The sequence below is a fragment of the Pogona vitticeps genome, chromosome 5, assembly GCF_051106095.1.
Source record: "Pogona vitticeps strain Pit_001003342236 chromosome 5, PviZW2.1, whole genome shotgun sequence".
Lineage (NCBI taxonomy): Eukaryota > Metazoa > Chordata > Lepidosauria > Squamata > Agamidae > Pogona > Pogona vitticeps.
Window position 1 is genome coordinate 53,130,917 of NC_135787.1, and position 24,448 is coordinate 53,155,364.

A 24,448-nucleotide genomic window follows, 5' to 3' on the forward strand; every position below is an offset into this window, starting at 1 on the left:
TACTACACATATATAACGTTGCCCAGCATGGACACCCCTCTTCCTGTCTAATAAAGTTAGATGGAGCAGACACACAGAGGGGAGGAAGGTGAGTAGTGTGACTCTACAGATAACCACTTGAAGAACCACAGTTACAGGTAGGTAATCTGTCACTCTCCTTCATGGTCTCTGTGGATTACATTGATGGGAGACTTCAAGCTGACTTTATGGAGGAGGGAGTGTTACTGTAAGACAGCAGCCAGTGCAGCTCTCCCAAATCAGGTCTCATTTCTGACCTGAACATCGAACCTATAATATGGATGGTTGAGGCAAGGTGGCAATCTTGCAGATGTCTTGAATTTGAACACTGCATAGAGCTGCTGCAGAATTGACCAGTTGTCTTTTAGAATGACATCTGAAACACTGAGGAGCAGATGCCTTGGCAATCTTGTAGGTGAATGCACTCAACAGCCCAGTGGGAAATCTGGGAGGCCACTGAAAGTCACTGCTTCTGGCCTCCATAGCAGAGTTTTAGGAACTTGCAGAATTGTTCAGCATGGGAGAAGTAGAAGGGCACAGCTCTTTCAATTTCAAGAGTTAGAAGGTCACAGACCAAAGAAGGCAGGTAGAATGAAATCCTGGTTAAGGTGGAAAGAGGGCACAATTTTAGACAAAAAGCAAACATCCAAGTGAAAGACAATCTTGCCAGCATAGAATGTCATGTTAAGGGCAGTCAGAGTTTGGTTCACACAGTTCAGACTCACAGCTGGCCAGGGTCAGGAAGGGTCAGGAAGCCAGTGGTTCAAATGGTGGGTACATGAGCTTGGAAGAGGACCAGGGCAAGTGACGATGGTGTGGGTGTGTGAACTATGGAGAGAAGATATTTGAGCCTCTTCAGGAATCTTTTCACAACTGGTTCAGCAAAGAGATAGGAGACACTGTCCTGAGGAGTCTGAAATGCAGATATCACTGAGAGGTAGATAATGCATGATGGTCATGTTGTTGGTCTCTACTTGGACCATGTCGTTAAGGCTTTGAAGATGTCCAGCAACTCCAGCACAATGATGTAGAAGCTCCATTCCTAGGCTTACCAGAAGGCTTGAATACATAAGCCCTGGCAAGTGAGCTCTTCATCCTGACTGAGAGGCATCCATCATAACTGGGATTGAGAATGACAGCACTGGAACGGTATGCTTGCTTTAAGGTTGGATAGGCATGTCCACCACTGAAGACATCTTTGAGCCTGTGTTGGAGATGAAAGTCAAGTGGAACTGTGGTGGGTTAGATAGCTGAAGGCCTTGAGAAACCAGTATTGAGTGGACATAAGTTGAGACAAGCCCACAAAATAAGCACAACAGTTGAGGCCATGAGGCCTAACAGCTTCTGTACAATGAATGCAGAAAAGGGATGAGTGGCTACTTTGAAGGCCAATATGGCCAGGGATTTGGTCATGTTGTACAGAAGGAACACTGGTTGCTCATGAGTTGAGCCCCAATGTGATGCCCTGTGAAGGAATGAGTTCTCATTTACCCTCATTGATTCAAGACCTACAATATATGGAAAAAAGTAAGTAGAAAACAGAGGTGGCATCTTAGCCTTGTCTTGGAAAAACCAACCAGTTGTCAATATAGGAGAAAGTGCAGATTGCTTCAGTCCTGTGATAGGCTACAACCAGGGTCATGCATTTTGTACAGACCTGTAGGGCCATGGCTAGACTAAATGGGAGGACTCTGAACAGGCAAATTTCATGGTCAAGGGCAAAGTGATGATACATTGTGAGAAGGCTATATAGTGATGTGGAAGTATGTGTCTGTGAGATCTATGGATACAAACCAGTTGTCCTGGTGGAGAAGTGAAATGATGGAAGCCAGTGTCACCATTAACTGAAATATTGTTTGAGACCCAAAGGTTCAGAATGGAATGGAGACCTACAACATGCTTCAAAATTGTGAAGTACTGGGGGGGGGGGACACTTTCAACTTACATCTGCAAGGATTGGATTCTATCACTCTCCTATGAAGACTGGACAAGATCTCTTCCTGGGGCATTCTGCTTTGTATTTTGTCCTTTTCAGATGCAGCCAGGCTTGTAGGGCATTTTGACCATTCTTCCTCAAGTTCAGTGTAGGCAGTTCCCTACCCTATGTAGAAGGAAGAGAGGCCTGGGAAATCAGATTGGTAGCTGACATGGAACTTGGTATTAAAGACTGAAGGTTGGTCGAGGATGTGCACATTGTGCCCTTAGCTACACTGACTAATATCGAAGGTGGTGAAGAAATGTTCAGCCATCAGGCATGGTCTCGATGCCTTATCTTTGGTGGCATGTAAGAAGTGCTGCTAAAGATATGAACATAATTTTGATTGCCTCAGCCTGCAATCTTGTTTGGTGAAGCTCTTACAAATCAGGCAGGTTTGAAAAAGAGGAATTTCCTTGAAACAGAAGAGACACTTTGAATGACAATCCATTAATGTGGTGCTATCCCCACAAGAACTGCATGTCTTAAATAAGGCCTTGGGGCCATAACCATGGGCAAAGCTTGCAATGTGGAAAACAGAAGACTGGGGACTGTCAGATAAGGTACTAGACAAAGGAAAAACTGGGGAAAGAATAATCTGACCCTTTCTTTTTTTCTTATAAAAGAGGGAAATGGTTAGAAGCACGATGACAGAACTCAACAGAGAAACAATAAAACTCAGTGTGGATGCTCTGGCAGCAGATAAAATGAATGGAGGGGCCCGCACTGGGCACAATTATATATGTGTAGTAGAGGTTAGGAAAGGTTGCCACCAAAAATTAACACTCAGCTTGGGAATGTTCCACACAGGTTCTGCACTGGTGCAGATTACCCATCAGTATTATCCCCAGAGACCATGAAGGATAACTGTACTGTATTATCAAAAGCCAATTGACAGCACATAATGGTAAAACAGCTGAAAACCTTTGCATTTTTAAAGCAAATTTGCTATTATATTTTTAATGATGCATAAAAGATGGAAGGGAGCAGTCTTAGGTTCACAGAGGAAGTTCTGCCCAACTATGTGTCTGATATGACTTTTCCAAGTTGATGTGATTCTCTGTATTCAAAGAAAGATGAGAAACATCATCTATAAATTGAAAGAGAATAGTTTCCTGCAAACCACAAGTTTCTCAATGTCAAATTAGCTGAATTAATGTTTTAGTTAGACTGTCTCAAATTTCCATTAACTATCTTTATGGAGCCTCGTGGCACAGTGGTTAAACTGCTGTACTGCAGTAAAAACTCTGCTCATGACTTGAGTTCAATCCTGGGCTTGGGTAACTGGTTCAAGGTTGATTCAACTTTCCATCCTTCTGAGGTTGGTAAGATGAATATCCAGCTGGAGGGATGCGTAACCTGCATAATTAAATTGTACACCACCCAGAAAGAGCTTTCAGCACTATGGGGTGGTATATAAGCAGCACTTTGTTTTGTGCGTTCCAAACAGAAAGGGGTTTTATCTTCTTCTCATTAATATGATTTCCTAAAAACACAATTTTCTAAAACAAAACAGTTCCTCCTGGAAAAATCAACTTGTTTTGTCCTTCATTATGAAAACATTATCTAAATACGTAATTCAAATAAATGCATTGGTTCCAAATTATTCTTCGTTATATTATTGAAGGGTTTGGTTGCAATATAACTGGAATAGAATTCTCCTAGAACAGTGGTTATCAACTTTTGAGCCTCCAAATCTGTTTGGACTTGAACATCTAGAAGTCCCAGTCAGCAAGATCAATGATCAGGACTAAGTCTAAGAGCTAGATCAAAACATGTGGCCAGTCAGTATTTCAAAACCACTCCCCCAGAAAAAAACATTTGTCTGTGCTCATCATTATTACTCTGAAACTGTCCCCAACACTGTGTCCCACTCTTTCAAGATGCCTAGCTCTTGTGAGGCAACCTGAATTTCAAATCTCCCCTTTAATGTGGAAATAGAAAAATATATTCCAGTCTACTCCCTGAAAATTGGTGTACTATATGCCAGGCTTTTGTTGCTTTTATAAAGAAATAATATTCCTCCACCTGTGGTCTGAACAATTGCAAAACAAACACTCTTCTGTTTTTCACTCATACATTAAGTCTAGAAAACAATAAAAATGGAGACATACACAAACAAGGAAGAGGGTCTATATGGAGAAAAATGGGCTTGGTTCTCAGTGACTAAAGTCACTGGATAACATTAGATGCAGGAAATAAATTTAGGTTCTCACAACAGTATCTCTAATTGAAGCCCCCTTTCTTTAACCTACGTACATGAAGGGCTGTTATTCACCAGTGGTGCTGATGGTGAGCAAAATGCTCCAGACACAACACTGCTTTCTTTACCTGCCCATCACCGTTTACATAGGGGGCCAGGCCCTCATTAATAAAGGTCTGCAGATGGAGCATACATGACCAGGAGGGGCATTTTGGTAGCCATTTATTAGTTTCACGAACCTTGTTTATTTTAACACTTATTAAATTCATATGTTTATCAAATGTGTATTCCACCCAACTGGCAAATATCTTTCGGGCTACTTACAATAATAAAACCCCAATACAATCAATAAAATCAAAATTGAAACCAATATTAAAGTCAATTTTAACACTTAGCAAACACATATAGAAGATTAACTGCTAGTGGAAGAAAAACGGCCTAAGTGTATATAATGTGGTGGTGCTGTGGGTTAAACGGCAGAAGCCTCTGTGCTGCAAGGTCAGAAGACCAGCAGTCATGAGCTCCCGTCACTTGTCCCAGCTCCTGCCAACCTAGCAGTTTGAAATCATGCAAATGCAAATAGGTACCACCTTAGTCGCGCTGGCCACATTACCACGGAAAATGTCTTCGGACAAACGCTGGCTCTATGGCTTAGAAATGGGAATAAGAACCACACCCTAGAGTCGGACACGACTGGACTAAATGTCAAGGGGAACCTTTACCTTACCTAAACAGATCTACCTAGGAAGCATATACCACAGATGGAGGAAGCACCATGGAGAAGTTTTTTCTTGGTTGCTGCTTATCACATTTTTGTGGGAAAAAGCACCCAGAGAAATGTCTCCAAAGATGTATGAGCAGGGCGTGAAAAATGCACTCATCCATTCATCTGTGACGAGTGGAAAATGCTGCTTGACGAGTCACAGCTCCCTCCCTGCCTGTCTCCTTCCCCTCCGTCTGTCGCTGTCTCTCTAATCCTGCAGCCCTCCCCTCCCATTGCAAAAGGAAAACAGCCCTCTTCTCGCGAGAAGAGTGTTTGAGCGGCACATAGAGATATAGCTCTGCAGGAGAATGTAGAGTAGTCCCATGCTGGAGAATATGGAGATTCCTGCTCCCAATTGGCTGAAATCGACCAATTCTAGGAAGATTTACAAGACCTTCTAGAACTGACACCAAAGAAAAACGTTCTTGTCATTATAGAGGACTGGAATGCTAAAGTAGGGAGTCAAGAGATAAAAGGAACAGGTAAGTTTGGCCTTGGAGTTCAAAACGAAGCAGGCAAAGGCTAATAGAGTTTTGTCAAGAGAACAAGCTGGTCATCACAAACACTCTTTTCCAACACAAGAGGTGACTCTACACATTGACATCACCAGATGGGCAATACAGTGGTGGCTCACTTAGCGGCGTTAATCTGTGCAGCAAAAATTGCTGCTAAGCGATTTCGTCGCTAAGCGATTTTAAAAAGCCCATAGAAATGCACTGAAACCCCTTCAATGCGTTCCTAAGGGTTCCAAAACTCACCCGAAGCAAAAATCCTCCATTGCGGCGGCCATTTTCGGTGCCTCTAAAGCGAGGCAAAACAGCGGGCGGCCATTTTGGAACCACCAATCAGCTGTGCGAAAATGGGAGCTTTGCAATGATCGCGGGTCCCCGTGATCATTGCAAAGCCCCCATTTCCGCACAGCTGATCGGCGGAGATTTGCGATGATCGCTTCCCCGCGATCATCGCAAAGCGAATTTTCCCCATAGGGGCCATTGGAAAGTGATCGCTTTTGCGATTGCAAAAACAGCGTCGCAAAGCAATTTCTTCACTATACAAAACAATCGCTATGCGAGGCACCACTGTACCGAAATCAGAATGATTATATTCTCTGCAGTCAAAGATGGAGAAGCCCTATATAGTCAGCAAAAACAAGACATGGAGCTGATTGTGGCTCTGATCATCAGCTTCTTATAGCGAACCTCAAGATTAAACTGAAGAAAGTAGGTAAAACCACTGGGCTAGTCAGGTATAATCTAAACCAAATCCCTTATGAATACACAGTGGAAGTGAAGAACAGATTTAAGAAACTAGATTTGGTGGACAGAGTGCCTGAAGAACTATGGATGGAGGCTCATAACACTGTACAGGAGGCAGCAACAAAAACCATCCCAAAGAAAAGGAAATGCAAGAAAGCAAAGTGGCTGTCCAACGAGGGCTTACAAATAGCAGAGAAGATAAGGGAAACAAATGCAAAGAAGATAGGGAAAGTTACAGAAAATGGAATGCAGACTTCCAAAGAATAGCAAGGAGAGACAAGAGGGCCTTTTTAAATAAACAGTGCAAAGAAATAGCAGAAAATAATAGAAAGGGAAAAACCAGAGATCTGCTCAAGAAAACTAGAGATGTTAAAGGAACATTTTGTGCAATGTTGGACATGATAAAGGACAAAAATGGTAAGGACCTCATAGCAGCAGAAAACAAGAATACACAGAGGAATTATACCAGAAATATATGGATGTCCCAGACAACCCAAATAGTGTGGTTGCTGACCTTGAGCCAGATATCCTGGAGAGTGATGTCAAGTGGGCCTTAGAAAGCATGGCTAACAACAAGGCCAGTGGAGGTGATAGGATTCCAGTCAGACTATTTGAAATCTTAAAAGATGACGCTGTTAAAGTGCTACACTCAATATGCGGCGAGTTTGGGAAACTCAGCAGTGGCCAGAGGATTGAAAAAGATCAGTCTACATCCCAATCCCAAAGAAGGGCAGTGCCAAAGAATGCTCAGCTACTAGTAGATTTTCAGAGTAGTAATCAAAGTTAGATTCCTAATAGCAGGCAGCACTGCAATGCTGTAATGCTGCAATGCAATACTACAGTATCTGTGTTCCCCTCACCAAGGCGGTGGCAAACTATTTAGCTGTAATTATGAAACTCACTGTTGCCTCATAATAGAACTTTTCTTTACCTCACTTCCCGGGTATTATGTCTTACTTCTGATTATTTTGTACTTCCTCATTTATTGTTGATTATGTTTATTCGCCTTGTGATTCTTCTCCCCTTGTGTCTTACTTCCTTGTCCACACTGTTTTATGCCAGTAAATGTTTATTGTACTGTAAGTATAACTCAGCTGCCATTACTTAGGAGAGAATAAGTGAAATGGCATATTAGTATTATTGAATCATTTAATATTAAACTTTAGTTTACATATTAAAAGTGTCTATTTTTAAATAAATTATAGTCTTAAATTATATAAATAATATTGGCATGGCAATTTTTGTTTTCTTTTAAATTAGATTTGCTGACAGGAAACTTACTCTTCTAATATGAAAAAGTGTTCCGGTTGGTGGCTTTAACTGTTCTACAGACAATAGCTGCTATGTCCAGAGTTGAAATGGCCTTTGCACCACTACCTACTTTGTTTCTTTTTGGAATGCTATTCATCCGTTTCGAAACACAATTTGACTCTTTATTGCTTGTTTTCTGCTGCTGATTTTTTTCTCACTGTTAGAAAATGGAGGTGGTATCACTGTACAAGAAAATTAGGTTCCATCTTCTCTGGAAAGGGCATTCAAAGACAAATATGCACTAGTGTTAAATGCCATATATTGATGGCACCAGTGAGATCTATAGACTGGGCTGGAAGACCAACTAGCCAATTTTTACAAACTGTTGTGAGGTGACCTGTACTAAATCTAACAAGCCCCAAAACTCAAGAGAACACCAGATTCAACTATGGCTCCCTTGAGCAGCTGATACACAAAGCAGATGAGGGGTGGTTTGTATTTGTGGGAATATACAGTAGCTGCTTTTTGTGGCAGGACAGTTTTAGAAATCTATCCTCCAGTACAAATGAACTCAATGGATATCAATGACTACCACAGACTAGAGCAACATTTATACTGCTACCCCCAACTAGCACCGTAAAAATAACTACAGCAGTTAACGAGCATGCACACACCAAGAAGAAACTAGTTTTACAAATGACTCTGTAGTTTCAATTAAAGAACTATAAAGACCAAAAACATAGGAGTATATGGAATTATGTCATAGATCAGATTATTTAGTCATCTTTTCTTGCAGTGCCCCCCGCCGCAAAAACAAAAACACCCTATGCTAGGGAATTCTTTTGTCAGAACCCTGGAGGCCAAACAGAAGAAAAGAGATTTATCTCCAAGAATGAATTGTTGATATTAATGTATAAGTACATACAGACAGACGTTTGGTTTGTTTGTTTTTTTAGCATATAAGCCTCTTAAGTGGCCAAGCACAAGGCTGGGGCATGTGAAGCTCTCTAGATGTTGCTGGACTGCCACACACATCAGCCATAGTTAGCAGATATGGAGTGAGGGATAATGAGAACTGTACTTCAACAGAACCTAGAACACCACACATTCCCCATCCTTGGACAAGGCCAAGTAGAAAACTGGGAAGTAACTTAGAAATATAAATGAACAAGGGTGAAAGATCACAAAAATGGTAAAGAAATCACAAAAACTTAACATCAAATTTGTTTTTCTATTCATATGTACTTTATCAGAAGCTATAAACAGATGATGAATTAAAAAGGTGGGAAAGAAATGCAGATTTTTGGTTCAAGTCAATAGAACAAATTCCAGGACAACTAAAAGGCATAATATGGGGGGGGGGGGGCGGTTCAGATTGCATCTGTAGCAAGTGCCAAAAAGGTAAAGCCTGCTCCTTGTTCCATCATGGTTAAGCTTACACTCATATTTACATACAGTGGGGTCTCGACTTACGAACTTAATCCGTATTGGAAGGCAGTTCTCAGGTCGAAAAGTTCTTAAGTCGAATCTGCATTTCCCATAGGAATGCATTGAAAATCATTTAATCCGTATCTGCTCTTTTCGTCCATAGAAACCAATGGGAAGCTGCTATTCCACCTTCTGCCACTAGAGGGGGATATTTTTCTCTTTTTTCCTTTTAACCTAAGATGACTTAGCTTTTTAAAAAAGGAAAAAAAGAGTTCGTAACTCGAATCTAAGTTCGTAAGTTGAGTCCATATATTCCTATGAGAGCAGTTCGTAAGTCGAAACGTTCGTATGTCGAGCCGTTCGTAAGTCGAGACCCCACTGTATAGTCTACTTCTATTGCTAATCAACGTCACTGCTTATGTGAATAGTATTTTTTGAAAATATACCAGTAGTAGGATTGCCATATCCAGGGGATCAGTACCCACGAGTTTCACTGATTCACTGCCTGAAAATATTAACTAACCCACCCACCCCAGAAATAGGCTTTCTAATATGTATTACCAGAACTGGCCGCTAGAGGGAACCAGGTTCATATATCTGCAATTTCCAGCAGGGGGGCTTGGAACCAATCCCCTGCAGATACCATAGTATGCAGATACCGTAATGTGCCTTCAGCCGCCTTATCATTAGCCCATGAAAGTTAATGCTGCACACACACTTTTACCAGCCTGCTCACTGATACATATGTATATTTACTATTGGCAAACTACAGAGATGCATACACAGCACTAGATCTCCTCTAACATAGCAACGTGTTCATCTGAAAGCAGTTCCTACCTGACACATGATTTCAGGTAAATGGCTATTTGTAAACCTGGTTTTCATTCTGAGAGCAATTTTGTTAAAGGTCACATTCTTAGACACAGTTAGCTGGAAGAAAGCCCTAATCAATGCTGTGGGATTAACCTCTGACCAATGTGTACAGGACTGACTGATTGGACTGTTACTGAGTTTTCTATTTGTTGTTTGTACTGTGAAGAAACTTGAATAGAATGGTAACTGCAAAAACAACAGCCAGAGCACATCATCATCTCAAGGAAATGGCATCTGAGAAAAAAAGGAGCAAGTGATAATTATATAGATGGAAAAGCACTTCCTGCAATCTTAGTGAGATATAAGTATGTTCCTACAAGATATCAAAGAATGAAGAAAAGGGATTCTACAGTAAAAAAGGGGAAATATTCTGCCAATGAAACTGATAACATAGCAACTCTTAGTCTTACCAACGAGTCTTGTCACAGCATCATAAAATAGAAGACACCATCTAGTGAGGACTGAACGAATTATAACCCTGTCACAAGCTAAGGTATAAACTGTTTCTTTAACTCATCACATTGGGTTACCATCAGTGAACAGTATTCCAAGATGAATTGGGATCTCTCTTTCTTAAAAGCAGGATTCTCCAAACTTTTCAGTATATTTTACACATTTTCAAGGGCCAAAGGAGGGAAGGGGGCCCAAGCAATCCCCCATTCCCGCTGTCACCCTTCCCCCCTCTTCCTATGCCCAAGTAGGGATACGAAGTGGAGTGAAGCCTGATCTAAGTGATCCCCCATCCCAGCTGTCTTTGCAAAGACAGCAGGGGTGGAGGATCACTTGGGTCCCCCTTCCCTCCTCTTCCTATGCCCAGGCCAGATAAAAAGGCAAGGTGGTCCGTATGTGGCACACAGGCTGAAGTTTGGAGACCCCTGCCTAAAAGTATCTGACTTCTACAAAAGTCGGAAAGTCTTAGAAGCCTGATGTGATCTAGATCAGTGGTTCTTAACCTTTGTTACTCATATGCTTTTGAACTGCAACTCCCAGAAACCCCAGTCAGCACAGTTGGTGGTGAAGGCTTCTGGGAGTTGCAGTCCAAAACTCCTGAGTAACCCAAGGTTAAGAACCAGTGATCTAGATAAATATCAGTGGCCACTTGGTATCTAATGAGTTTATGCTTCCTTCCTTGTTGGCAGGGCTTCAGACAAAAGGGATAAAAGAAATATCCTCACTGGGATTGAAGCAGATTGTAAATTTGATTATAAAAAGGATAGATCATATACTAAGACCATATTATCTGCAGAAAAACATTGTAAATTGCAGATGAGGCATCTCAATTCTGAGAACATACATATAAACTTGCAACACCAATCTCCTGAGATTTAATCTTCCTTAAGATATTGAGAAAAGCTACAGCACTGGGAAATATCAGAGTGCAAAATGTGGTCATGAAAAGTTAGTATGAGCAAGGTGGGCAAAACTGCTCCTTAATCAGCCTGATATTACTGCTTATCCCACCAGCAAAATTTCTTAGGCTTCATTTTATATTCTAGATTGAACCATTGAAAATTATCATGAAAAGAGAACATGAATACAAGAATTTGCTTTTTCCTAAGTGCAGTATTTCAGAGGAATTTCAGGAGGCTTTAAAAGAAAATATATTTTTATATTGAACAAAAGAGGATTTAACCTTGCCACTGGCAATGATCTTCTTGGCACACAAATGGTTTGTAAACGGCTGAATCATATACAATGCACAGTCAAAAAGGGCAGGGAAGTGGATACACAAGCCTCAGAGTTCTTTGTTCTGCACAACTTGACATTACAGTTTATTTTATTTTTAATTATAGATGCCTTTTCTCTTGTCAAAATCACATTTTATTGTTCAGATAATCACGTTAAGGAAGCAACTACTTCTAAGCAGTTTATATATACCTTATTTATAAAAACAAACAGATAAATACTTGCTAGAATTTGCTACAAAGAAAAAAAAATTATTTCAACTGTTCCTTGCCAAATTTATTTATTTATTTATTTATTTATTTATTTACCTTATATGCCGCCCACACTATCCGAAGGTCTCTGGGCATAACCACATAATCTTTTTATGTTGAAATACAAAACTAAAATAAAAACTAGAATCCAATACAGCTAATCAGAAATGACTACTACTATCAGCTGCTTGAACTCTTATATGTGCAGCTATTAAAAATAAATTAGCCACCTGCTTGCTCACACATAGGACCTTATTTCTTTTTTAAAAACATACTTAATCAGACTCTTCTATGGATACTAAGCTAGCAAAAAGAGGGTAAACTATATGTCTCTTATCAGATTTACTGTCCCATCACAAGAGTACACATTACTGTACAAGGTTTCAGAATTCCAGCATTATATAGATATAATTTAATTGGATGGAACTCTCTGCCCTCAACGCTAGCTAGAGCTATTTGTTTCATGGAAAACTAAACATCTTCAAAAAAAACACCCTATATAATTTTTCTGTGTAGGAATTTACCTGGCTGCTACAAAACACAGTGATCCTCTCAACACATCTTCTCATCTGTGCCCTCACTGTCCCATTTGCTATCATCAGACAATGAAGGCTGGTTGTCCAGAGAAAGAAATAAGGATATGGAAGCAGATGCACTGCTTGAGGATTACATCTCAAAACATGGTACACATTCATCTGGTGGTGTGTACTATATTCAAAAACTCCACCTTCTTTTGGCATGGCAATGGAACTCAAAGTAAATGTGTCATGGCAATGGAGACAGCTCTCCTTGGATATGGTTGCATGCCTCCACTGTGGTCTTGGGACTCATTGCTACCCAAACCCTGAAAATAATGTTCTACTCCCACTTGTCTGCACTTTGGGTATGACTACCCTGTTTTCCCCAAAATAAGACCTAACCTGAAAACAAGCCCTAGTATGATTTTTCAAGATGCTCGTAATATAAGCCCTACCCAGTGGTGGGATTCATATAAGTTAACAACAGGTTCTATGTCCTAATGACCATTTTAACTATACCAAAAGATATACCGAAAGGTTGTTTAATAATTCACGCAATGCTGCAATAAGAACAGTAAAAGAGGTACAGACAACTAGATTATATTTAAAGGAAGATTTTTAATATTAAATACTTGAAAAACAGTTATTGAAGATATTTCCATATTTGAAGAAATGGGGGAGGAGAGAGAAATCACTCTCAAAATGGGACAGAGAGACATTCACACATCCAGGTCAAGTGCTTGAAGCGTGCAGGATTTAATAAAAGATTGAGCAGAGCTGTAGGAAGAGTCAGGACATCAAACCCCTGAAAACAACAAACATACTGTAGCTTGAAGGCATTGATAGAGAAAGAGACAAGCCAGCTTAAATAAACACCACATTGGCCCTGCCACAACAGGGACACGGCAAAACCAGATGGTAACCATGCCGGGGATAATTTAATAATTTAATATAAATAAAATCCCTCCTACAGGGATGTTTGCTAGCTATTTTATCCCAGGACTTTCCCTACTTCTCCAAGCAAAAGGCCAAAAGAAAGGAAAGATCAAGTTCTAGCTTAAATAAACCTGGAAATTTTTATTAGAACTCCGAGATCCATCAGCCTAGGAAGAAAAAAAATACTTCATTCATTCCATCGCACTTGGCCAGAATTTTAAGGACAACTATTTGCAGTCCCTTTTTGCGGGGAAGGTCAGCTACCAGCAACCCCCCTGGTAAATTCTGGAGACACTTATCAGCAAAAAGCACATACACATATCCATACACACTGGCCCACCTGGGGCCTTAAAATATAAATATTTTTCCACCATTCAATCCAAAGAGAGTTAAAAAACACAAATAAATGAGGAAGAAACTGGCCCAATGTACCTTCTATCTAAATATTTGTTGTTTGTTGTTCAGTTGTTTAGTCGCGTCCGACTCTTCATGACCCCATGGACCAGAGCATGCCAGGCTCTCCTGTCCTTCACCACCTTCCGGAGTTGGGTCAAATTCATGCTGGTCGCTTCGATGACACTGTCCATCCATCTGGTCCTCTGTTGGCCCCTTCTCCTCTTGCCTTTACACTTTCCCAACATAAGGGTCTTTTCCAGGGAGTCTTCTCTTCTCGTCAGATGGCCAAAGTATTGGAGCCTCAGCTTCAGGATCTGTCCTTCCCGTGAGCACTCAGGGTTGATTTCCTGCAAAATGGATAGGTTTGTTCTCCTTGCAGTCCAGGGGACTCTCCAGCACCACAATTCAAAAGCATCTTCGGCAATCAGCTTTCTTTATGGTCCAGCTCTCACTTCCGTACATCACTACAGTAAAAACCATAGCTTTGACTATTCGGACTTTTGTTGGCAAGGTGATGTCTCTGCTTTTTAAGATGCTGTTGAGGTTTGTCATCGCTTTCCTCCCAAGAAGCAGGCGTCTTTTAATTTTGCAGCTGCTGTCTCCATCTGCAGTTATCATAGAGCCCAAGAAAGTAAAATCTGTCACTACCTCCATATCTTCCCCTTCTATTTGCCAAGAGGTGATGGGACCAGTGGCCATGATCTTAGTTTTTTTGATGTTGAGCTTAAGACCATTTTTTGCACTCTCCTCTTTCACCCTCATTACAAGGTTCCTTAATTCCTCCTCACTTTCTGCATTCAGAGTGGTGTCATCTGCATATCGGAGGTTGTTGATATTTCTTCCGGCAATCTTAATTCCGGCTTGGGATTCCTCCAGTCCGGCCTTTCACATTCTGTATTCTGCATATAAATTAAATAAGCAGGGAGACAATATGCAGCATTGTCATACTCTTTTCCCAATTTTGAACCAATCAGTTGTTCCATATCCATCTAACTGTTGCTTCCTCTCCCACATAGAGATTTCTCTCAGGAGATAGATAAGGTAGTCAGGCATTCCCATTTCTTTAATAACTTGCTATAGTTTGCTCTTGTCCACACAGTCAAAGGCTTTTGCGTGGTCAATGAAGCAGAAGTCGATGTTTTTCTGGAACTCTCTGCCTTTCTCCATAATCCATCCAGCAGATGTTAGCAATTTGGTCTCTAGTTCCTCTGCCCTTTCGAAATCCAGCTTGTACTTCTGGGAGTTCTCGGTCCACATACTGCTGAAGCCTACCTTGTAGGATTTTGAGCATAACCTTGCTAGTGTGTAAAATGAGTGCAATTGTCCGGTAGTTGGAGCATTCTTTGGCACTGCCCTTCTTTGGGACTGGGATGTAGACTGATCTTTTCCAGTTCTGTGGACACTGTTGAGTTTTCCAAAGCGTCATATTTTAAGATTTTAAATAGTTCCACTGGAATGCCATCACCTCCACTGGCCTTGTTGTTAGACACGCTTTCTAAGGCCCACTTGACTTCACTCTCCAGGATATCTGGCTCAAGGTCAGCAACTGGGTTGTCTGGGATATCCAAATCTTTCTGGTATAATTCCTCTGTGTATTCTTGCCGCCTCTTCTTGATGTCTTCTGCTTCTGTGAGCTCTCTCCCATTTTTGTCCTTTATCATGTTCATCTTTGCATAAAATGTTCCTTTAATATCTCTAATTTTCCTGAACAGATCTCTGGTTTTTCCTTTTCTATTTTCCTCTATTTCTTTGCACTGTTCATTTAAGGAGGCCCTCCTTGCTATTCTTTGGAAGTCTGCATTCAATTTTGTGTAACTTTCCATATCTCCCTTGCGTTTTGTCCCCCTTATCTTCTCTGCTATTTGTAAGGCCTCGTTGGACAGCCACTTTGCTTTCTTGCATTTCCTTTTCTTTGGGATGGTTTTTGTTGCTGCCTCCTGTACAATGTTATGAGCCTCTATCCAAAGTTCTTCAGGCACTCTGTCCACCAAATCTAGTTTCTTAAATCTGTTCTTCACTTCCACTGTATATTCATAAGGGATTTGGTTTAGACTATACCTGAGTAGCCCAGTGGTTTTTCCTACTCTCTTCAGTTTAAGCTTGAATTTTGCTATGAGAAGCTGACGATCAGAGCCACAATCAGCTCCAGGTCTTGTTTTTGCTGACTGTATAGAGCTTCTCCATCTTTGGCTGCAGAGAACATTATCAATCTGATTTCGTTATTGCCCATCTGGTGATGTCCATGTGTAGAGTTGCCTCTTGTGTTGTTGGAAAAGAGTGTTTGTGATGACCAGTTGTTCTCTTGACAAAACTCTATTAGCCTTTGCCCTGCTTCATTTTGAACTCCAAGAGCAAAGTTCCCCTCACCTTACAATCTGAGGGGCCCATCTTCCAGCGTCATATCTTTTAGCCATTTGTTTCTGTTCATGGGGCGTTCTTGGCAAAGATACTGGAGTGGCTTGCCATTTCCTACTCCAGGTGGATTGTGTTTAGTCGGAACTCTCCACTATGACCTGTCCATCTTGGGTGGCCCTGCACGGCATAGCCCATAGCTTCTCTGAATTACTCAAGCCCCTTCACAATGACAAGGCATCTATCCATGAAGGGGGTATCCATATATATATACATATAAGTAAGTCTTCTACTTTTATTCAACTCTCCTGGATCTGACAAACAGATAGAAAGACCTTTTTTAAAAAAAAGGTGGAGAAGAAATGAAGAGAAAGAACTTTTCATAAAAAGTCTACAAACGGTTCCCCACCCTTTAAAGAAGTGATTCTGACCCCATTCAAAAAGCCAAAAGACGGGATTGCGCCGCTACCCACCCAAAAGAAAGAAAGAAAGAAAGAAAGAAAGAAAGAAAGAAAGAAAGAAAGAAAGAAAGAAAGAAAGAAAGAAAGAAAGAAAGAAAGAAAGAAAGAAAGAAAAAGTTACCTCTAGTCCTTCTTAACGGTGAAACACAGATTTTGGAGAAATGTCCAGGAAGGGAAGGAGGGCGGGGGAAAGGATGTGGACAGCTTGCCTTTAAAAAAGAAGAAAAAAGCCAGAGGCAACCCCATGCAGGACTTAGTCACGCTGAAAAAAGGAGGAAGACCCCACCTGAAAAGCGCCCACCCGGCGGCTTGTAAGGATCACGGCCGCACGATCATCCTTTTGCGCTCATAGGATTCAGATGGGAAACCTGGAGGGGGGAGATTGCAGGAACCTCGCAACGGCTTGGCAAGCGGAGGACTTACTTCCGAGGAGTCTGCAGTCCTCCAACCTCCTCGGCCAGCGGGACTTTACTCCTGAGGTGTGTCGGAGCCACCCCCAGGCCCGCCCACGTTGACTCATCTCTCCCCCCCCCACTCTCCCCATTATGTTTCCCTTGGCAGGGGGAGAACGAGAGGATTACTTCTGAGTAAATGCACTTCCTCCAGAGGGGGGTGGGTGGGAAGAAGGCGGAGACCAGGGCGCGCCTTACACGTGAGGAGGCCACCTTGGCCAAGCCCCAGCCCAAGGGGCCGCGGGGGAGAGAAGCCTTTGGAGCAACGCACGCAAGGAGGCAAGGAGGTGGGCCATGCAAACTTTTTTCTTTTTTGGGTGGGGGTTGGATACCTAGGAAGTAAACAAACATGTGAATGTGCGCACGTGTCCAAGCCTCCCACCCCCACCCCTTTCAGACCGCATTCGACCTGATTGATTGGTTTTGCAGACCAAGAAACCCCTCTGGACCCTGGAAGGGGGGGCGGTCCTAGTGGTGGGATTCAGCAGGCCAACAAACGGTTCTGGTCTTTTCCAGGGAGTCTTCTCTTCTCATGAGATGGCCAAAGTATTGGAGCCTCAGCTTCAGGATCTGTCCTTCCAGTGAGCAATCAGGGTTGATTTCCTTTAGAATTGATAGGTTTATTCTTCTTGCAGTCCAGGGGACTCTCGAAAGTCTCCTCCAGCACCACAATTCAAAAGCATCAATTCTTCGGCGGCTGGCCTTCTTTATGGTCCAGCTCTCACTTCCATACGACTGGAAAAACCACAGCTTTGACTATGTGGACCTTTGTTGGCAAGATGATGTCTCTGCTTTTTAATATGCTGTCTAGGTTTCTCATTGCTTTCTTCCCAAGAAGCAGGCGTCTTTTGATTTTGTAGCTGCTGTTACCAACTGCAGTGACCATGGAGCCCAAGAAAGTAAAATCTGTCACTGCTTCCATATGTTTCCCTTCTATTTCCCAGGAGGTGATGGAACCAGTGGCCATGATCTCAGTTTTTTGGATGTTGAGTTTCAGACCATTATTTTCCTGCAAAATGGATAGGTTTGTTCTCCTTGCAGTCCAGGGGACTCTCCAGCACCACAATTCAAAAGCATCTTCGGCAATCAGCTTTCTTTATGGTCCAGCTCTCACTTCCGTACATCACTACAGTAAAAACCATAGCTTTGACTATTCGGACTTTTGTTGGCAAGGTGATGTCTCTGCTTTTTAAGATGCTGTTGAGGTTTGTCATCGCTTTCCTCCCAAGAAACAGGCGTCTTTTAATTTTGCAGCTGCTGTCTCCATCTGCAGTTATCATAGAGCCCAAGAAAGTAAAATCTGTCACTACCTCCATATCTTCCCCTTCTATTTGCCAAGAGGTGATGGGACCAGTGGCCATGATCTTAGTTTTTTTGATGTTGAGCTTAAGACCATTTTTTGCACTCTCCTCTTTCACCCTCATTACAAGGTTCCTTAATTCCTCCTCACTTTCTGCATTCAGAGTGGTGTCATCTGCATATCGGAGGTTGTTGATATTTCTTCCGGCAATCTTAATTCCGGCTTGGGATTCCTCCAGTCCGGCCTTTCACATTCTGTATTCTGCATATAAATTAAATAAGCAGGGAGACAATATGCAGCATTGTCATACTCTTTTCCCAATTTTGAACCAATCAGTTGTTCCATATCCATCTAACTGTTGCTTCCTCTCCCACATAGAGATTTCTCTCAGGAGATAGATAAGGTAGTCAGGCATTCCCATTTCTTTAATAACTTGCTATAGTTTGCTCTTGTCCACACAGTCAAAGGCTTTTGCGTGGTCAATGAAGCAGAAGTCGATGTTTTTCTGGAACTCTCTGCCTTTCTCCATAATCCAGCGGATGTTAGCAATTTGGTCTCTAGTTCCTCTGCCCCTTCGAAATCCAGCTTGTACTTCTGGGAGTTCTCAGTCCACATACTGCTGAAGCCTACCTTGTAGGATTTTGAGCATAACCTTGTTAGTGTGTGAAATGAGTGCAGTTGTATGGTAGTTCAAGCATTCTTTGGCACTGCCCTTCTTTAGGATTGGGATGTAGACTGATCTTTTCCAGTCCTCTGGCCACTGTTGAGTTTTCCAAAGCGTCATCTTTTAAGATTTTAAATAGTTCCACTGGAATGCCATCACCTCCACTGGCCTTGTTGTTAGCCATGTTTTCTAAGGCCCACTTCACTCTCCAGAATATCTGGCTCAAGATCAGCAACCATACTATCTGGGTTGTCCGAGACATCCATATATTCCTAGTATAATTCCTCTGTGTATTCTTGCCACCTCTTCTTGATGTCTTCTGCTTCTGTGGGGTCTCTACCATTTTAGTCCTTTATCATGTTCATCTTTACACAAAAGGTTCATTTAATATCTCCATTTTTTTGAACAGATCTCTGGTTTTTCCCTTTCTATTATTTTCCTCTATTTCGTTGCAGTGTTGGTTGCCCTCTTGCCTCTCCTTGCTATTCTTTGGAAGTCTGCATTCAATTTTCTGTAACTTTCCCTGTCACCCTTGCATTTTGCTTCCCTTCTCGCTATTTTTAAGGCCTCGTTGGACTTTCTTGCATTTCCTTTTCTTTGGGATGGTTTTTGTTGCTGCCTCCTGTACAATGTTACGAGCCTCCATCCATAGTTCTTCAGGCACTCTGTCCACCAAATTTAGCTTCTTAAATTTGTTCTTCACTTCCACTGTGTATTCATAAGGGATTTGGTTTAGATTATACCTGACTAGCCCAGTGGTTTTTCCTACTTTCTTCAGTTTAAGCTTGAGTTTTGCTATAAGAATCTGATGATCAGAGCCACAATCAGCTCCAGGTCTTGTTTTTGCTGACTGTATAGAGCTTCTCCATCTTTAGCTGTAAAGAACATAATCAATCTGATTTCCGCATGGCCCATCTGGTGATGTCCATGTGTAGGGTTGCCTCTTGTGTTGTTGGAAAAGAGTGTCTGTGATGACCAGCTTGTTCTCTTGACAAAACTCTATTAGCCTTTGCCCTGCTTAGTTTTGAACTCCAAGGCCAAACTGACCTGTTATTCCTTTTATCTCTTGACTCGCTACTTTAGCATTCCAGTCCCATATAATCACCAGAATGTCTTTCTTTGGTGTCATTTCTAGAAGGTCTTGTAAGTCTTCATAAGTAAAGGTAAAGGTTCCCCTTGGCAATTTTTGTCCAGTCGTGTTCAACTCTAGGGGGCGGTGCTGATCCCTGTTTCTAAGCCATAGAGCCAGCGTTTTGTCCAAAGACAATCTTCCATGGTCACATGGCCAAGTGCGACTTAGACACGGAACGCTGTTACCTTCCCACCGAGGTGGTCCCTATTTATCTACTTGCATTTGCATGCTTTCGAACCGCTAGGTTGGCGGGAGCTGGGACAAGCGACAGGCGCTCACTCCATCGCATGGATTCGATCTTAAGACTGCTGATCTTCTGACCCTGCAGCACAGGCTTCTGCGGTTTAGCCTGCAGCACCACCACATCCCTAGAATTGATCAATTTCAGCTTCTTCAGCATTGGCAGTTGATGCATAAACTTGGATTACTGTGATGTTAAGGAGTCTGGCTTGGATTCATATTGAAATCATTCTATCATTTTTGAGATTGTATCCCAGTGCCGCTTTCTCCACTCTTTTGTTGACTATGAGGGCTACTCCATTTGTTATACGGGATTCTTGCCCACAATAGTAGATATGATAAACGTCTGAATTGAATTCACCCAGTCTTGTCCATTTTAGTTCACTGACGCCCAGGATGTCAATGTTTATTGTTGCCATCTGTTGTTTGACCACATCCAACTTACCAAGGTTCATATATCTTACATTCCAGGTTCCTATGCAGTATTTTTCTTTGCAACACCGGACTTTTCTTTCACTTCTTGGCGCGTCCTCAACTGTGTGCCCTTTCAACTTTGGCTCAACCACTTCATTAGCTCTTGAGCCACTTGTACTTGTCTTCTGCTCTTTCTCAGTAGCATATTGGACACCTTCCAACCTGAGGGGCTCATCTTCCAGCGTTATATCTTTTAGCCTTTTGTTTCTGTCCATGGTGTTTTCTTGGCAAAGATACTGGAGTGGCTTTCCAGTTCCTCCTCCAGGTGGAATGCGTTTAGTCAGAACTCTCCACTATGACCTGCCTGTCTTTGGTGTCCCTGCACGGCATAGCCCTTAGGTTCTCTGAATTACTCAAGCCCCTTTGCCACGACAATGTAGCAATCCATGAAGGGGACTATCTAAGTAGTACAGACATGAAAATGTTACTTTCCATTTGAAATATATCAAATATATCTTCATTCTCCAGTGGGATTAATGATCACAGTAGCCTTATTTATCAGTTAATTGGGGTGAATTAACATCTAATTATATAATTGCATAATGGTATTGTGTTGGTGCTTTATGATAATCTTTTAACTGTTGGGTATTTTTTAACATGGTGGAGTTGGGAAAAACACATAATGCAGAATAATTTTAGGTCTGGACATTAATTTATTCTATTTCAGTGAATTGCAGTTGCAGGTTTTGATTTGTTCAATTCTTTGTGAGCAGGATGTAAATCTGGTTTTTTGAAGCCAAATGTAATGTCATAAAACAAATTTGTTTCGAGAAAATATAGAAATCTACAATAATTTGTTGTTATATTGGCCAGTGTCCCATTGTATACGAGCTCAGGTAGCTCTGCCTGTGCATTGGGACTGCTGTCACCAACCATGGAGGATAACTGCTAAACCCTGACATTAAAAAAAAAAGTATTAGTGGCAATCTGTTGCAGCCAGTGACATCACTGCCATGAGCTCCATGGCAGCCTCTGTTGGAACATGTTCTCCCATGCATCTTTGTGAGACTCAAGAAATCTCATGATTACCAAAGTGTAGTGGACAAGCAGAACACTTATTGATGGAAGCTGAGGAAGAAACTCGTGAAATGGCTGCTCTGCCTCCTACCTGTTTGAGGGCTTTCACTCCTAGATTTCAGCTTTGGACGTTCTTGACGAATGATGGGGGTAGAAGTCCTTCAATTCCAATAATCCTATCCCTCTTGTTTATAATCCACAGTATGGCCAAAATCCTACTGTTGTTCATGAAAGATTTCTGTAATTTACTGCAGCTAATCACAACTAACTGATTAGGTGCTCTGTTGCATTTTTGATCATGTGTCTGGTCACAGCTGATTGCACAACTGAGATGTGCCAGGTGCTTAATCAGTTTCCAGTGCTTGAAAAATGCACTTGTCCACTCATCTGTGCCGAGTGAAAAATGCTGCTCGATAAGTCACAGCTTGCTCCCTCCCTCCCAGCCTCCTTCCCCTCCGCCTGTCTCTCTCTCTCTCTCTCTCTCTCTAATCCTGCAGTCCTCCCCTCCCCCATTCCATTGCAAAAGGAAAACTGCCCTCTTCTCCTAAAAAGAGAGTTTGAGTGGTACATGGAGATATAACTCTGCAGGAGAATGTAGAGTAGTCCCATGCTGGAGAATATGGAGATTCCCTGCTCCCAATTTCAACCGAACAAGGACACATCCTGGGGTGAGAGGGAACTGTGGCTCCTAAAGAGGCAGAGTGCTTTTGCTTTCAGTTTTATTTTTGCTGGAGACACCGAAAAGAAAGGCATTCAAAATACAAGCTTCATGACCCCACAGGCATGCAGGTAATAAAACAACCCAAGTCTGAGGGTATAAAAATCAGTTATTCCCAATCCCAATAAATTGCAAGGTTATAGTCCTGTCATGCTGACTGGTGAAATTTTGGACTGACTGGTGAGACATTCTAAAATTTTTCAAGCTCTATCAGTTACTCACAATGAGCCACGGCTAAGTTACACAAATCTTACATGAACTCCAGTAGGATTCAAGCAACCTGTGGCAGTAGTACCCTAGCACAGAAGTGATTCTTAATCCCTTGGATTAAGATATCTGAATCTCCACAGCGGGGGGGGGGGGAGTAAAACTGTCCCTTTCTTCCATATTACTGTAAGTTCCATTAAAGGAGATGATTTTTCAGACAAACTGAGTTTATTGAAGAAGGCAAAGTCTCTTTAACATTATGAACTTTGAACAAAACTGAACCAGGTCCCACTGCTTCTTGGCCAACAGAAGTTCTTCCTATCTCAAACTTCCAATCCAAGACCTTACACCTACTGGTGGTGTGCTTTCTTTTGAGTGCTGCAGGGAACTTGCCTGCAGGGAAACCTGACACATGTGGTGCAGCTGTGATGGATTATATAGTGGGAACAGGTTAGTGGATTCTCCTGTTCCCTTAGCCCTCTGTCTCTCATTTCATAAAACATCTAGGAAGCAAAAAGGGATGTTCAGTTTGATGGCCTGTTTCAGTGTGCTCTTTGAAGTTTAAAAATTACATTTATATTCTATTAATATTATATAGTATAGACAAACTTTAATGCTCAAAATATATCTTGATTGTTTCAAAATATGACGGCTTCAATTTGCCTCCTCTGCTTCCTAGTTGGAAGTACTGTATTGGTAAATGTTCAGAAAACGTACTATGGTAGTTTCATCTGAGTGGAGCTCAATTCACATTGAAAGTGTCCGAAGGGATTAATTAGAAACATATATGTGATTGATAAAGATTCTAGACTGCATTTTAAGGTGTCATTTCTCAGTGCTGTGCATAACCCATGAAAAACATGTTATGAAAACCTTCTATTGTGGTTTAGACCCTGTGGGCTTAAATTGAGCTAACACTGACAGAAGAACATTTCTTTTCTCCATATTAAAATACCTTTTTTATACTTTTTTTTTATTTAAGCCACTGAAAAGGTGGAAAACAGAATACATAAATTTTGTTTTAGGGAGATTAATACATCAGTCCTTAATATAGTTGTGTGAAAAATGTTTTGAATGTTTAAATGGAATTTTCTACTACATTAAGTGTGGATTCCTTTGACCCTTTACTATTGAGTAAATGTAATAGAATGTCGCAGTATGTAAAGTTGTGCTGTAACCAGATGAGTTTTTAGAGCTTTTCAGAGCTTTGAATGTCAGCCATTATAGGCCAATGATGTTTTAAGACTTCATTTAAAAGAATCAGTTGGGAGTACTCCTTTGATTTTGTGTATAATCAAAATACAGGGTTTATAGCTTAAAAATTACAGAAATTTAGCCTGCAGATCAATCCCTGCCTCATATCTGAAAAGATTGGTACATTGAGCCTTTTTTATCTTAAGAAAACACTTCTTAAGAAAACACAAGAGATGAGTGTTAGTCTTTGACTTTCAAAAGAGATAAGCCACTACATATTCAGAACTCAGGCCCATTAAAAAGAATAAAAACCCGTTTTCTTAAATGCAGATTAGTTGGACAAGATTTGTAAAGATAGTGCAACTTTAAAAGTACAAACGATGCCAATTTGCTTTCTGTGGATGATGATGCTATCAAAACCTATGTTTCATTTTCATTCCTCTACACCAGGGGTCCCCAACCTTTTTAACCCCACGGACCAGTTGGGGAAGGCGGAGCACCCCCTCGCGGGCATGCTCAAAGGTGCGGGAGGGTGTGTACGCGGGCCTGTGGGCGCTCATGTGCATGCGCAAATGGCGGTGCAGCACTTGTGGGGGTGCTTGTGTACATGTGCAAAAGGGTGGGGGGAGCAGTCATGTGGACGCTGGCGTACACATATACACACATATACACATATCCCAAAC

At 41.6% G+C, this 24,448-nt stretch overlaps 1 protein-coding gene across 2 annotated transcripts in view; it reads right to left on the minus strand.

The window, feature by feature from the left end:
* SH3RF1 (SH3 domain containing ring finger 1) overlaps nt 1-24,448 on the minus strand; it is a 63,809-nt gene that overhangs the window by 31,233 nt on the left and 8,128 nt on the right. The gene's annotated exons all lie outside the window — the stretch shown is intronic.